This window comes from Bidens hawaiensis, unplaced genomic scaffold (assembly GCF_021521415.1).
Source record: "Bidens hawaiensis isolate Kalapana, Puna unplaced genomic scaffold, B.hawaiensis_p1.1 tig00021500_1, whole genome shotgun sequence".
Classification (NCBI taxonomy): Eukaryota; Viridiplantae; Streptophyta; class Magnoliopsida; order Asterales; family Asteraceae; genus Bidens; species Bidens hawaiensis.
The window spans coordinates 3,080-20,784 of record NW_027493337.1 but is presented as its reverse complement, the minus strand read 5'-3'; the positions used below and the strand labels follow the sequence as shown (position 1 = coordinate 20,784).

General features: G+C 33.5%; 1 pseudogene across 1 annotated transcript; it reads left to right on the top strand.

Moving 5' to 3' along the window:
- Positions 1–9,163: 9,163 nt before the first annotated feature.
- On the top strand, positions 9,164–12,091 carry LOC143563572 (putative beta-1,3-galactosyltransferase 8; annotated as a pseudogene). Its single transcript, XR_013140690.1, has 7 exons — positions 9,164–9,859; positions 10,130–10,194; positions 10,272–10,474; positions 11,034–11,379; positions 11,482–11,607; positions 11,683–11,792; positions 11,892–12,091. The product of XR_013140690.1 is annotated as a putative beta-1,3-galactosyltransferase 8 (transcript).
- The last annotated feature ends 5,614 nt before the right edge of the window (positions 12,092–17,705 follow it).

Here is a 17,705-nt window from a genome sequence, read left to right as displayed (position 1 = left end):
TGGGGATTTAGAATTTGGATTTTTATGTTATGATTTAGAGATTTAGGGTTGAGAAGATATAAACATTTAAAAGAAAAGAAAAAACGAAGAAAATAATGAAGTTACCAAATTATCCCTTACTTAACGGAAAAAATAGACAGAGTTAGAAATAAAAATACTAAAAATGCAAGTTTTCTGAAAATAAGGTAGTCATTTGTACAAAATAAAGAATAGGTATTAAAGTTGCGTAGTTGACCAAACCACATGTACTAAAATGACACTTAATTCAATTAAAAATTAATCTCACCAATTATTTAATATGAAAATATTTTAAATAAGTAATTACTAAAAATTAATATTTATTTTTTTTAAAAGATATGATTTATAATTAATAAACAATTTTATATTACAAAAAGAAGCGGGTCATGGGTTTTACCAAACCCATATAACTTTTAAACCGGGTTATAACATCTAATTTATTTGTGAAACAATTATTCATCATCAAATCCTAAGTGCATAATTATTAGCTTCCTTACAATACATAAAATTTAAATCATATATATATATATATATATATATATATATATATATAAATCATATATATATGATTTATAATTAAGAAACAATTTTATATTAAAAAAAAGAAGGTTATGGGTTTTACAAACCCATATAACTTTTAAACCAGGTTTTAACATCTAATTTATTTGTGAAACAATTTTCATCATCAAATCCTAAGTATATAATTATTAACTGCCTTACAATACATAAAATTAAAATCATATATATATATATATATATATATTAGAAACGAGTATTATAAAATAACCCCGTAATACGAACAAAACCTTTAATATCCTACGAGTCGCGCTCTGGTCACTCCCCGCCCCCTCTCAAGCCACAAGATTGCTTCATTTGTGAATGAAGTCTTTTTATACGTTTGAACCGCTTTAACATGTATGGGGCTTCTAATGAAACCGGATATCCCACGGGTCATAACAACTCATCTTAACATTTTCCTCTTTCCTCTACATGCGAGACCTTGCTCACACCCACCTTATCGCTGGTGTGGAATGAAACAGGGAGAAGACTAAGCGAAGGTCATGGTGGATTGAAAGTCTCTCTCTATCTTCACAATTTCAAAACCTTAACTTTCAATCAACGATTCTATGGTGCGATTTCATCCCTTCAGCAACACATTAACTGCGCACTAATTTTGAATCCTTTCAATAAGTAAGTTATATCATTGCCCCTAATTTATATGTATACCTAAAATTGAGTGAGTTTTGTTCTATATTTAAGATCGGCTTTTGTTAACTATTAAAGATTCATAGTTCTTTATTAATTAGGTTTTTTCGCTAATTTTTTAAGGTTTTATGATATATATATATATATATATATATATATATATATTATTGTATTCAATTTCAAAAGGTTATTTCCGTTAGTGTTATGTTTAGTGTTATTTTTTCGTTATGCCTTTGTTAGTTATTGAAGATCATTTGAGGTTTGCGATCCCGATAACAAAATCATGACTTGATAAGTTGCTGGAACTTTACACCCTTCTAAATCATGTACATTTATTATTATTATTATTATTATTATTATTATTATTATTATTATTATTATTATTATTGTTATTTTGTATATGATTGGAGCGGTTTGTTACAATGTAACTCTAATTAATCTAGAAGAAAGCCATCGCTGCTATTCATCGATGTTAAAAGATCTGATTGCTACAAGTACTGTGTTTTACAACTATTAATCTTTGTTTCTATAGGTTTGACCGCATCCATATTCGTCTTGATTTTATTTTAAATGTTTTATTGATATACTCAAAAATTGTGATCTACAAATTTATGTTTAACTTTAATTAGAAGCTTCAAGTTAAAGTGAATTAGATTTTGTTTACTTTCAAAGTTAAAGCATTACTGAATATGGTAGCTTTAATGTTTTGGGCTAAACACCTTAGTAGGGTATTCTGGTGGAGGTTGACTTTAATGATCAAACAATTATTTTAAAATTTAATTTTATGCTGATTGGTTTTAATTTACTTAAATACTTCAGTGGGGGTATTCCAGTAAACTTTGGGTTTCATTGTCAAATAATTTCTTTTATGCAGATTGGATATAACTTATTTTAAGGATTTGTAAATTGTTTTATCTCATGATTTATTTGCATATCAGAACTCACATTAATTTAGATGCTTATTTAATTTGCAACATTTTTTTTCACATCTGTTTGTTTGACATTTAGATTTATATGGCTTTGTTTAATAATATATTTTTTAGATAACGAAATTGTTGGTGTTTGAAACTTCACATTCAACTCAATATTACCGCATGTTTTACTTATTTGTTAGTTTAAGTATCTAAATTGAAATAAGGTGTTATCTGCAGCTATGCACATAAATGAATAAATAATATAATTTCGCATATTACAAATGGAGAATTGTTCTTGCAACTTGAGTTGCGTGCTATTTCTTTGAAGTAACAATCTTATGAGAGTGTCTTGGTACTACACCCAATGTCAGTTGTTTCTACTCTATATGTAATATATTTGTATGATGTGCTCTTGGGTATGTTTGTGCCTTTGTATGTTGGTAATATGTAATTTAAAACCTTTTTTCACATTAATCTTTTAATAATTGTAGTGTCAAACATGTGTTTTATCTTCGGCGAAGTTCGTAAAAAATGAGAAAAGAATACATTTTTGTGAGACAAGACATGTTTTATGAGACGGGAATGAAGTCTTTATAATTAGGTAAAAAGAAAAGGTATGCAACTTTGTTTTACCTTTGATAATTATTTTTGTTACAACAATAGTATGATCACTACCATAATCTGTTTATTAAAATAATAAAAAGAAAATAATCACTTGTAGGTAATACAAACTTTCTATTGCAAAAAAAATCCCAAATGTTGAAGCATTTGACATGGTTAAAAAATCTTATTTCAAGAAGATTGTTGATGTTGTTTTGGGTAGCGAGTAGCAACTTACAAGTATTTTATCATCAGATATCAAGCACGTTGAAAACAAGGTCAATTCTGGAATAAATATATTCATGCATCAATATAACAAGTTCAGAAAGTTAAAGTTTAAGGTGTTGGTTTCTTTCTCAATTGTAACATCTCGTTTCCTGTTTCGGTTAATAAAATAATAATATTAAATATTATGAGTTGGGCTTGTGTTGGGTTTAATAATGTGGGTAATGGACTTGGATTAGTAGGGAAGAAAGAAAGACCATGGGCTTAAGCCCATGACCCATGATATATAAACCATAATTAACCATTAATCCATCCATTTCCACTCATTCCATACACCATCTAAAACACACACTTAAGCTCTCTCTCTCTCTCTCTCTCTCTCTCTCTCTCTCTATTTCTCTATTTCTCTAGCCGAACCCAAGAGGAAACCGAGCATCGATCCAAGGTAATGATGTTATGGATCCAAACCCGCTAGATCTACTCACGAAACGATGAACCGACACCCTCAACCGTTAAAGTCACGAGATCCTGATGGAATCGGGTATAAACCGATCGAAAGACGAGCTTAGGGGTCACCCTAGCTCGGATCCGGATCGAACGGGACGAAAAATGGTGAAAAACGGTGGAAAAACGACTGAGATCTCGCTTTTTCGGCAAGATCCCGGTTTTCCGGTGATGACGGCGCCGGAAAGGCGGCGCCGATGATATGGGAATGTATTTTGAATGTCTGAGAATGTTCTGATATTCTATGACCTAACCCTAGGCGCGTGTAACGAATGAACTGTCATTCGTTACGCCCATTCGTTAGTGAAGGAGTAACGAATGAGCTACATTCGTTAGCCCATTCGTTATGGAGAGATGACGAATGAACCCTCATTCCTAAAAAGGTCCATTCGCTATGAAAGTCCATTTGCTATGAAAGTTCATTCGTTATAAAAGTTCATTCGTTATACAAGTTCATTCGTTATAAAGGTCCATTCATCAAGAAGTAACGAATGAGTCCATTCATTATGAAAGAACACACGCGTTAGAAGGTAACAAATGAGCCCCATTCGTTAAAGAACTGGATAACGAATTAGAGTTTGAAAGAATGACAGAAAGTTCCCTGGACTTAGGATAAAATGGATTAATTACAAAGAAGCCCTCTAACTTTATGAGTTAGCAAATAAAATAATAAATTAAGAATTCTAATGAAAATTGTGTTAAGGCAGTTAATGGAAGCTCGACCCCAGCCAGGGGCTCTTCCCCTTGGACCCTGCTAGGGGTTGCCGCCCCTAGGACCCCGCTGCCTGGGGCGTTGCCCCCGGACCCCCGTTTGTTGAGGGTTATGATTAAACTAAAAACACAATGTGGGTAGTGATAGTTCATTGATATGTGTAATTGTTATAAAGTTAGTCGCGCACAGCTAAAGAAAGGACTAACCATTAACGGTGAACGTAACAGGACGCAGGTGAGTTTCTAGCCCCATTTCCTTGTTATGTTTTTGGGGCTGTGTGCATACTCGATGTGATTAGTTAATACACTTACCTTAAGTGATAAGTGTATGCCTTATATGATTTATGTGATAATGATTGAGGTTATGAATGAATGCTCGTCGGTACGTGAACGATCTTCAGATATTGCACGTATCGCCAGGAAAAGTGAGTTTTACATAAGATACACGAATGATATATGAATGATTAAGAATATGTATGAATGTATATAATAGAATGTACGTGTAAAGAAGCGTGTGTGTGTGGTTGCATGGAAAGAAGGGACCATACCCTGGTAATATCTGAGATAGAAGGGACCAGACCCTAATAATATCTGAGATAGAGAAGAAAGGGACGAGGCCTTAATAATATCTGAGATAGAGAAGAAAGGAACCAGACCCTAATAATATATGAGATAGAGAAGAAAGGAACCAGAACCTACAAATATCTGAGATGGTAAAGATATTTATGTATATATTATGAAAGTATGAAAGTGTGATGGTATGAAAGAATGTATGAATGAACGTATGAAAGTATGAAAGAAATAAAGTATATATGTATGAATGAAAAAAAGGTAACAGGCTAAGTATGTAATATGTATATTTGGATACGTATATATGTAAGTATGTGAATGTGTTGTATGTTGCATGTTAACTAGAACTCACTCAGCGTAGCTGAATTTTAGTATGCACGCAGGTGAGTAGGATGAGACAGCTGGCTTGAAGGGAGACGCATGGTAGATGAATAAAGAAGCTGACATCTGAAGACTCAGTTGTTAATGTTCGAACTAAAAAGACATGTTTTATATAATTTTAAATTGAGACTTATGTAATGAATGGTTGACTTTTAATATTATTCCGTGAAAGTTTAATTCACTATGATATTTAGAACTGTGTTTATGAGTAAATCCAACGGCAAAGTAGGGCATCGGGACCGGGGCCTTACATTAATTGATGCGGGTCATAATCATAAACGGTCCAGTGTTAACAAGAAGAGTATTTTGATTGAGATTTGGTCACAATGGAGGTTACATATTTTGTTTACATTTAGACCAAAATGTTTAGCTTCGTTTTTCAGAAAATGGGAAACACTAGGCCGTTGGCATAATGGAATCCTTGGTATTCCAAGTTACCTTATCATTACTTTGTTCTTGTTCATTATAAAAAATAAGGGCATGTCCGTATGCATTCATGTTCGTTCATTTAAAATCTAAATGAATAGTTTGCAATAGAAATGAACAAGTCTAATACGTAACAATTTATCCATAAAACATATATAAATTAGTGGCTTAAATTTACCTCATAAATTTTATCGAGCCCTTTTTATTTTCATACACACATAGACACACACACACATATCTATTTAGATGTTTATAAAAGATAAACAAACAAAAATACATCAACGTAAATAAAAGAACATAACCGGATGCTCACCAACATAAATGAACAAACAAAATGCATGTTCATGTTTGTTCGTTTTTAAATAAACGAAGATGAACTTTCAGTCGAATAGTTCGTTAATGTTCGGTTCTTTTATAGGCTTAAATTAGCATGTAAGCTGATTGGAAATACATCTAGATGTTATAATAAATAGCATATATTTTTAGAGTAGTAATAGTAATTAATAAAAATATTTATATAAACAATGTTAGAAAATTTTTACATTTACAAGCTCTAATTAACAATACTAGAAGAAATAATAAAACATAATCCTAAAAGGGTTATATATATCACACGGGTTAAAAGTTGTCTGAAATTTATTGCATTTTGTTTTTGTAATCATGATAATGGGTTCGCACGGTCCGACCTAACCTTGACAGAATTTTATGAATACCTTGACAGAAGATGAATGCTATTTTAGCTCCATTGTGTCATCAAAATATAATTCTTCTGATAAAGAAGACACAACAGGTATACACAATTTCTTTGTGATCATGCTTTGTAATGGACTATTTATAAATGAGTCATAATACCAACTTCATATTTGGCAGGATGAGCCATCAAGGTTAAAACTTGTATTATCATTTGCTTAATTGAAGTACCATGTGAACTTTAGAAGTTAAGTGACAAGATTTATATTAATAGTTTATCTTCTTTTTAAACTTGTTGGCTTAACTTCAAAAGACAAAATTCACCCAATAAAACATATATAAAATATTTTAATATTTTTAGAAAACTGGAGGTGGTGGCGGTCGTGGTGATGGTGACTGCCATGGTGGTGGTGGTGTTGGTGACAGTGCAATATGTCACATAAGCATGCCGCATATATGCCAAATAAGAATGTCACGTCATGAAAACTAACGACGTTAGGATTTTGTTAGTCAGGGTTCATTGGTAGGGAAAAAATGATAAAAGGTGGGACTGTCATTAGTCATTTCGTTAGTTATGATCGGCAGTGGCCAAAAGGTGATGGTTGAGATTATTTAAAACCAATATATTATTTTAAAAGTGGTTGTAAATTGTGATTGACACAATGTTTGATTAAATAAACTAAGAACAAACACAAATCCCTCAACAACCACAAAACTTCCACTTAACAATAAAATTCGTCCTAATTAAAGGGAAAATAGTTTCTCAGTACGGTTTATTATTATTATAGCGTCACTTTCAAATGACGCCTTCCAATTATTACCCATTTTAAAAGATAAAAAGGAAATAAATCTAAAAAACTTCATAATACAAAAAATTATGTATAAAATATTAAAAACATATACATTATTAATAAAAAATAAATTTTTACACACTTAGTTTTTACATATGATTATAAAATTTTTGTTAATATAATTAATAAACTAATATAACTTCTATTATATTTGATAAGAGTAAAAACTAATTAACAAATTGAATGTTCTTTTAATACACAACAATAACTAAACTACAAAATCTATAAATACAACAAATACATACAAAATAATAAGAAAATCAAAAACTAAATATCATACTAGAAAAAATATAATAAATTAATAATTCACCCAAAAATAAAATGATAACACATGACGTACTAATTTCAGATAGACGTAGAACCAGAATTGGCCTATAGAAATTCAAATACATCAATTTATTAAAAGCTAAATTCACAATCAAGCACAAAATACATATTTTAAACAACAAAAAACAAGATGTTGGGCTACATTAATTGACAGACACATGAGAGCCCATTTTTGGTGATGCATTATACAGCATATACGTTCAACATCACCAGCGAACCATAACAACTCAATACAAACGAAAATAACACAAACCATATAAATTTCTTTATGCATTAATGTATATTAAGACGAAAATTCGCATCTTAAATAACAAATTATGTGGTCACGTTAACTACTAGACCAATGAGACCCATTTAAGATATAAACAAAAAACAAATCAAACTATACTTTAACTATAACTAATAAATATAACATGTTTTATAAGTTCATGTAAGCTTTAAATTTAATACCTAAACAGATCTTACATGAAAAATGTGCAAAAAAATAAGTATTAAAAAAAACTAAAAGTAACTCGCGGGCTAAAAGCTAGTATATAATAAATTTCAAGAAAATTACCTTTTTTAAACCATTGAAACCAGAAAAAAATCATTTTACCCAAAAAAAAATACCATATTTTATAAACGAAATCCAACATCTCAGCTCTTTCAACAAAAAAAAATGGCCACAAACAACCCATCTAATCAATCTGGTAACATTTTTTGATTTCGTTACCGACTCCACAAGATGTACCTAAAAACTCTACAGTTGTCGTTGGCGAACTAGACAACCTCTGCCTTGTAGAACACGATAACCCTCTGGTTGTTGAACCTGACAACGCTCTGCTTCTAAAGATGGTCAAGCGGATGATGAATCGGATTACGAACCATTTTTTAACCTATATGAAGATGAGGAGGATTTAGGGCGGTCAAATGATGATTTATTAATGCTGGAAGTAATTAATCGCTTTGGTTTTGGATTTTTTTAAAGGTTTTATTTTTTATTTATGTTACGATTTATTTATATTTCATATATGTAATGTTTTAATTTTAATATTCTTTTATTTTTAAATTATATTCTATTATTCTTTTATACCAACTATTTTCAGTATAACTTAGTGGCCGCATAACGTTTTTTTTAATATATAATATATATTGTATTATTTTTTAATATTATATTATATAAGTATATAAGAAATAAAAAAGGATTAATATATTATGAAGTTATTTGACTTACAGAAATTAATTGAAAAAAAAGGCGTGATGATGTATTGTTTGTGAAAGCTTTGTTATGTAAAAGATACTAAGCTTAGTTATGTATTGAAGAAAACTTGTAATCTAATGTGAAGATGATATGTTAGTTTGTAGACGTCATGTGTTGTGGGTGTTAAGTGCGATACACCATTATACATGATCACAACTACATATAAATATTATGATGGCGGAGATGTTGGCGGACCATAGTGGGGGCGGGGAGGGGTTGTGTTCCTCCCCGGTTGGGCTCGGAAGTAAGGCATGTAACTCATATCTTTGTTATTATGCCATGTTTTATGTTTGACTCCTCTTATCCAAAAGCTTGTATTCATTTATGTGTAAAAACATGTTATATTTTTGGGATTTATGATCTTTATTTTATGAAAAAGTTTTGGTTCTTTTATATGTATGAACTTATAATTAATCTGAATTATCGCCCCCTCCAATGTAGTTGTTCAAGTTCCGCCACTTGGCGGAGACTAAATGTTTGGTGACGGTCCGACCAATACGAAAACAATAGCCGGAAGAACACTTCTCTTTTTACAACTCTTAACAAAATTAACTCCACAATTTCATGTCATCACAAAAGTGGCGTCATTTTCGGGAGAGATACTTGTAGGCATCATCCTCTTATTCATAAAAATGCAAATAAATCACTTAACCAAGTACGTTTAAATGTAAATGACATAATAGAATAGAAAAAAACGTGTGGAAGGCTTACACAATAATGATAAATATTATAAAACATGATCAGACCACTAGTATTGCTTGTGGCGGGTGTGGTTAGGACTATAAACAAAGACATTGTAAGTGGTTGCGTCATGTACAATGATAATGAGAGTGGTCTAGTTTGAATTTGAAAGGTTGGGTGAACCATGAAACCCACATGAGTAATCAGCCACACACCCCTTGCCTCCCACATAATTCTTGTATCTCTATTTGTACCAATTACAAGAATGTGGCACCACGCTCACTCTCTGGCTAGCCTGCTGCATTTAAACCATAGCTTTTCTTTGTACAAAAATATGCTTAAAATGAGAGGAAAATCTGTACCAGGAAAGATCATTTTTGATGCTATGCACCGCTAGTTTTCTTGCGGGATCACTCTTCACCCGACACACATGGCCTTACTCCAACGATTTTCGCTTCAACAATCGTGAACAGAAGTTGAGGTTAACAGCATCTTGAGATGGTGATCGCAAGCGTGTAAGTACTCACATCTTCTTTTTCTCTCATATTTAATATTCACTAAATAGTAACCAAGATTCGGATATAGACCATTTAGGTTACTACCTTTTTCTTAAACATATGTAAGAAAATTTCACTAGATTAATTTGAACATGTAATAAAGTTTGAGTGACTTTAGACGGAATTGTTTTTTAGTACATTAATGAAACTTTAGATGCTTGGTAATTATATTGTATGAATTAATTATCAGTTATTTCTAACACTAACATGTTTCTTATTTTCTACAAGAAATTGGTGGAAGAGAATTCAAGAGACATTATGGCAGAAGTCACGAAAACTCATCAAGCCATCCGGTAAGCCTCTATATACATATCATAGTAAATTCTACAGGCTTAGAAAGTCATTCGGGTCGGGCTTAATTTTTGTATAGTAAATCATTAGACAAAACGATATCAACATTAGAGATGGAGCTAGAAGCAGCTCGTACAACTCATAATGGAGCCAAATTTCTCCCAGAGAGGGTGGCAGTAAACAAGACATCTCTACAGAAAGCGTTTGTTGTCATCGGTATTAATACCGCTTTCAGCAGCAAGAAGCGTAGAGACTCGGTTCGAGAAACATGGATGCCCACTGGTTAGCCTTCTATTCACATCGATCCCTGAAGTTTTCTTCTAATATTTGCTATATTTTTGTTACATGATTATTATTACACTATTGTGGCTTCAAGGGCCTTGCCATTTGTGAGCGGGTTGTTTTGACTACACAAACACACATTAGTTCGTAACAAGTCATTCTAAAATCATTATATATGTGTATGCTATGACTAGTATTAGTATAAAAACACCAAAATGGCCATCTTGCCCAATGTGTTTGACAAGTGTATTAAATCGATCTTGGCGCAACAAATTTCAATATTGGCTCGACAGATTGGCACAGCAGATCCATTCTCATGCATCAGACGGAAATCTGTTGCGCCATGTCAAAATATGTCATGCAAGTGTAGTCTGGTGTATGTGGTGGCTGAAACAATTTCTTTACTAAAAACAAGAAAGGTTAAATGATATATCTGTAAAATAAAAAAATCCAACTATTTTGTTAAACTTATTGGTCAAAATGACCGTTTTGATGATTTTCCCTTATTATTAATATCTAATGATGTTCTTAGTCCATCCTATATATTGACACTGAGCAGGATCCAAGCTAAACAAACTGGCAAAAGAAAAGGGGATCATAATAAAGTTTGTTATAGGACATAGTGCAACACCTGGTGGTGTTCTTGATCGAGCCATTGACATCGAGGAGGAAAAGTATCACGATTTCTTAAGGTTAGATCATGTCGAGGGGTATCACGAGCTTTCCATGAAGACAAGGTTGTATTTCTCAACCGCAGTAACCACATGGGATGCTGAGTTCTATGTCAAGGTGGACGATGATGTTCATGTCAACTTGGGCATGCTTGTAACTTCTCTTGGACGTTACAGATCTAAACCAAGAACATACATCGGTTGCATGAAATCTGGCCCTGTGCTATCACAAAAGTGTGTCACTCTCTTCTAATAACACATACAAAATTTTGATTCTTTTATAGATGAATAATGAATACTTATCTAGTTAATTGTTATTGGAAATACATTGGGCAGAGGTGTGAGATATCACGAGCCCGAATATTGGAAATTTGGGGAAGAAGGGAACAAGTATTTCAGGCACGCGAAGGGTCAAATTTACGCCATTTCAAAGGACTTGGCAGCATATATTTCTATGAACTCGTACGTTGTAATTAATGATTCTATTTATTGCTCGATCTCATTGAAGGTTTAACGATTTGAAGGTCTTTTGTGCAGGGGTATATTGCATAGGTATGCTAATGAGGACGTTTCTTTAGGGTCTTGGTTAATTGGTTTGGATGTTCAACACATAGATGATCGTTCCATGTGTTGTGGAACTCCTCCAGGTTACTATATAATATTTTCTAAAAAATCGCATGCACACGTGTACAAACATGTGTGCAGATGACTGACTGTTGACCGTTGGTCATGGGTGTGTTATACAGATTGTGAGTGGAAGGCGCAAGCAGGGAACGCTTGTGTGGCTTCATTTGATTGGTCGTGCAGCGGGATATGCAAGTCGGCAGAGAGGATGAAATTTGTTCATAATTCTTGTGGAGAAGGAGAGGGGGCTGTTTGGAGTGTTGACCTTTAAAAAGAACCCAATGTTGACACATGAAACAATAAGCAAGTCTTAGGACAAGAATGATGCTGGCATTTAGATACATAATTAATGTTTTTTATGCATCTCTTTCCTATGCTTTCCACTTTTTCTTAATCTCTTGTATCAGAATATTTTTATGGGCTGTGATCAATAGAAAGATAAAAATTGAACGTCTGTTAGAAACCGTTGAGAAGTAGAGTTTAAATGGATTAAGGGTGTAATCAACTTTCGAGAAGAGCGTTTTGTACACTATGCATTTTCTCTTCTTTTTTTAATAGGAAAATGTCATAAAAAATCAATGTACTTTTCATTTTTGCATATAAAAGTCCCCCAACAAAATTTTGCATATTAAAATCCCTCTACATACAATTTTTGAACAAAATTGTAAAATTGTTTAAAATTAATTATATGAACGGTTCTTATAGTTTAACCATATTACAAATTTACTCCCTCAAGTTTAAAAGGTTATAATTTTAGAGTCATAGGCTGCATAAAGCCATAACATAACAGCTTGCATAACGTAAATTTAATATATAAAATATGATCAGTTAATTAGAAACAATTTACATAAAATCATTTTGAAATACAATTAAACTTAAGTGTCTCCATCTTGTTCATCAACTAGCAGTGGTCATTGTGCTCATGTTCAGGCAAGATGGGAGGATGATAACCACTAGCCGGCAACTCGTCGCTATCGAGCTTTCAGGTGGGTCTCAAAAACCCCCCAATAGACTGCAAATCTCGTGATTGCGAGTTTAACACCGCTCGATGGAGAAGACAAGTTGATGTGTGCGTGCGTGTGGTATAAAATATAAAATGATGACTGGGATGATTTGCTTTTGCACAAGATCGTGTTTAAAATTTATAAAAGTGATTTCTACAAAGACTAAACACACACAAAATAGGGAGGTGTACCTATCGTATATGTAGAATAGTATTGATAAGAACCAAGTATCGATCCGTGGACACAAATGTTTCTAATAATGAATCGTTTTACTTTAATCGGAGGTTTTAATCATTTTGGGGTAAATTTTCTTCAAACTTCTTATAAAATATAAATACTTATATATATAATATATAGGTGACCAAGAAAAGAGATTCTAAACGAGTTGTTCAATTATGCGAAGGTTACCATCTAAGATCAAGAATCCACTTCATTTTAGCATTGATAAATAATATTTGAACATGTGGTAAACTTGCCATAATAATATATGATAGATAGCTCCTTAAACCTTAAGTGAGCATCTTTGGCACTAAGGAGATAGCATGCGCATTTTAAAGTCCACCCTTTCCTAATGTCATGTCATCTCATTGATGTCAATTTAAGTTGACAAGTAGTTTCGTAAAGTAGAAAGATTAGGATTGACTTCGATTTCTCAAATACCAATTCTAACAACTTCGGGTGGTTGTAGTGTAGTCACACAACCTCCCCTTGGTCGATTTATGTAGGTTATAATTACACATTCCATTAACATATGATTTCTTTAACTAATTTGATATCCTAAGCAAAGCCATTTTCGGATTACCAAGGTTTAGAAAAATACATCATAACTTATATCTCATCATTTCTAAGTACAATATAAGGATCTATGTTTCGATAATGTATCAAAGTATTTCTATCTTTCAAGAACATGAATCGATCATGAACGATTGCCAATGGAATTGACAACCACCAACTTTGAATTAGTGATTTAAGATTGTGAAACATTTCTCATCAAAAGATAATTGTAATATAACCATGTACATTACTAGACTACACCGCATGTTTTATATAATTATCAAGTAAAACAAAGCTTCTTCATAGATTTTAGATGGTAAAAGGATTTTAGCTCATAATGAGCATGATGATAAACATTAAGATGAATGATAATAACAAATACATGATTAAACTTGGAACAGTCTAACCAAATGTAGATGAATCTTCCTTCTTAATGATGATGATGATGGATGATGATGATGGTTGATGATGATGACCTCCAAGCCTTCAAACTCTTCACTAGATCTTCAAAGTGAGTGTTAGTGTGTGTTTTTATAAGAGAGAACCGAATAGATTTCTTTTCAAGACACACTCTTCAAATGGCACAAGAGCCTCTATTTATAGGCAATCTGGAGTGTGAAGCACGGCCCCGTGCTTGATGAGCACGGCCCCGTGCATTTTTATGACATGTGCCAGATTTGTTTTGTCTTTTCTGTGACGTGGCCACGGCCCCGTGGTTGATAGGCACGGCCCCGTGCTTTTTAGTGACATGTGCTAATTCTTTTTTGTCGTTTCTGAAAGGTGAGCAAGGCCCCGTGCTTCCAAATGAACGGCCCCGTGTCAAGCTGTTCACTATTTTGTCTTTTCTTGTAGATTTTTTTTGTCTTTTCTGAAAAGTGGCCAGAAGCACGGCCCCGTGCTTCCAAAAGCACAGCCCCGTGTTTCCAGAAGCACAGCCCCATGTTTCCTGAAGCACATCCCCATGTTTCCTGAAGCACAGCCCCATGTTTTGCTGTTTTCTTTGTTTTTTCATTCGTTACTTCGTTTGAGGCTTGGATTCACCTGAAAATACATTTTATCATGATAAGTAGTTATTTTAACTATATTATACGATAGAAGTTTCAGTTTTTAGAGATTATTTGATGCTAAAAAGATGTGTATTTTTATATACATCAAACATCCCCACACTTGAACCTTGCTTGTCCTCAAGCAAGCTACTTATAAATATTCTCTAAAAATAGCAAGTTAGGACCATAGCTTAAACATCCCCAAAAGAGTTATAAGAAAATGGAAACAAAATAACCAACCTTAAATCATAAGAATGTATTGTAGTGATATATAAAAAGGTGATTTTGTTTTTATGAGCTTCCGTTTATGCAAAACGTCACGTTCTCACAATGTTCACTCACACTCGGTTTTATATCTGATCATACCTGTGATGTATGTATGTGAACACTCTTAGTCAAAATGCAACCTGTGAAAAATAAGCTTGTAGCAACTTCAAATCTCTACCTTTGTGAAGGGTTGCATAGATTAGAAGGTAATATGGGTTGGTTTTGTGTGAGTAGGGATTTGGTATTTTATGGTGGTTCAAGGGTTTAGGTTAATGAGGATGGTAAATACAACTTCTGCTGATTGTCGGGAGTCTTAAGATGTTCCAACGATTAGCTCCTTTCTCCCGATTGCTAATATTTTTTTAGTGACTCTTTTAAGATCAGATCGTCAAGACCAGTTTTGTTGAGGATGTGGATCAGTTCTTCCTCAATCCTACTCTGAACATAACTCCCAACTCTAATGGATCGTTCGGCTTTGAGCCTAATAGCCCCCACCCTCATTAGTTCGGTATATTTATGTGAGACTGAGTTTGACTTTTTCTACATCTTCCTTCGTGGGATCAGTTTCCGTATCCTAAGTATCGTTCATATATTTTTTCTCTTCTTTTCATTGCGCTTTTGGAAACTCCACAAAATGGTGGCTCTTGTTCGTCTTGGCGCCACTCTTTTCTTCACCTCATTGCTAAAGAGAAAAATTATCTCCCTAAGTTCTGGAGGCAACCTAGGTTTTGCTAAATGTATGCAGCAAAGGAAATTGAAATCGAAAGAATGCATTTCCAGTTCTTTAGGGTCTGCCGGTAAAAGACCAGTGTTGTATTTTACCGGTGAGAGGGATAAAGTGGTGTGATATGGTTTTTGGGTTTTGTGATTTGGAGAATGGTTTGATGGGATTGTGATCATATTACCTTCTTCCTTATACAACGCTTCGTGCGGTCTTGAAATGAATAATTGCGACAAGTTCTAAATCACACGAAACATATGACTCACTCAATGCTTCCGAAAAAAATATTTATATGGCATGAGGTTTATCTCACAGTAACGGAGGGATTAGGTATAAACGTCATATTTTGCAAAAATTTGTTCTCATTATTACAAAACTTCTTTTTTACTTTTTTCACTTTTTTGGTTATAGTAGATTTGTAGTTAGTTATTTGCAAAAAAAATTCTCTTGGATTTTCTTTTGGTTTTGTCAAAAAAAAAAATAGTCTTTATTTGCTACAAAAATTTTGTTATTAGAGAATCTTATAATTAGTTGAGCAAGCAATTGGTCAAGTAATTCCCCTCCCCACACTTGAATCTCACATTGTCCTCAATGTGAAAAGATTCATAAAAAATTCATAATAAGATTCATATGAAGTATGGAGGGTAAAATAGAAAGGAACTTCCCTACGGGCCAACGAAATTTCGATAGAGCGTCCCCTGTTTTTCGTCTGTTTTCCTATAGTGTACCTATATAAAAACTGCATACGACCAACAAGCATAATAATACTTAAAATTATTATTATTATTATTATTATTATTATTATTATTATTATTATTATTATATATTCTTAACCTTATTTCAATGCCTAGTTTAATCAGGGTCTTCGCCAGACCCTACTTCCAAAACGTTCATTGATCTGGGTGGAGGATTAGTACCTCCGAGACGGTCTGGAATGGTCCATCAATGTATGGTTTCAATCGATGTCCATTAACTTTGAACTTCTGGCCTTCAGAATTTGAAATCTCAACTGCCCCATAGTCAAAAACTGATTCAACTATGTGTGGACCTGTCCAACGAGATTTCAATTTTCCTGGGAAAAGACGCAAACGTGTGTTATATAACAGTACACGATCGCCAACTTGAAATTTATTGTTTACTTTTAAATGGGCGTCGTGTAAACGTTTAGTATTTTCTTTGTAAGACCAGGAATTTTCATATGCCAGTGCTCTTAGTTCTTCGAGCTCGTGAATTTGATCTTCTCTGTTTTTACTGGCGGACATTAGATCAAAATTCACTGTTCTCAGAGCCCAATACGCTTTGTGTTTTAGTTCTACGGGTAGATAACATGCCTTCCCATAAACAAGTTTGAATGGTGTTGTTCCTATGGGGGTTTTGTAAGCTGTCCTAAGGGCCCACAAAGCGTCATCTAACTTTTCTGCCCAATTTTTGTGATTCATTCCTATAGTTCTTTCTAAAATCCTTTTAATTCCTCGATTCGAGACCTCTACTCGCCCACTAGTCTGAGGGTGATATGGTGTTGCCAGTCGGTTGTGAACTCCATATCGTGCTAAGACTTTGTCCATTAAGGTATTACAGAAGTGGGTACCTCTGTCGCTGATTAGGGCTTTTGGAGTACCGAATCGTGAAAATAACTTTTTCAGAAATCGTACAACTACTCGAGCATCGTTAGTGGGAAGAGCTTGTGCTTCTACCCATTTAGACACGTAGTCGACTGCTACAAGTATGTATTTATTTCCGAATGAGTTAGGAAATTGGCCCATGAAATCTATTCCCCATACATCAAAGACCTCACAAAATTAAATGCCTTTTTGAGCCATCTCATTTTGGCTGAGATATTTCCGGCTCTTTGTCAAGCATCGCATGCTTGGATCAAAGCATGTGTGTCTTTATATATGGTGGGCCAGAAAAATCCTGCATCAAACACTTTTATAACCGTGGTGGCGGTACTGTGGTGTCCCTCAGTAGGTCCTTCATGACAGTGTTTGAGAATATCTAAGGCCTCCTTTCCCGCTACACACCTACGAACAACCTGATCGGCCCCTATCCTAAAAAAGTATGGATCTTCCCAGAAGTAGAACTTAAGGTCGGAGAAGAATTTTTTCCGTTGTTGATGAGTTAGCC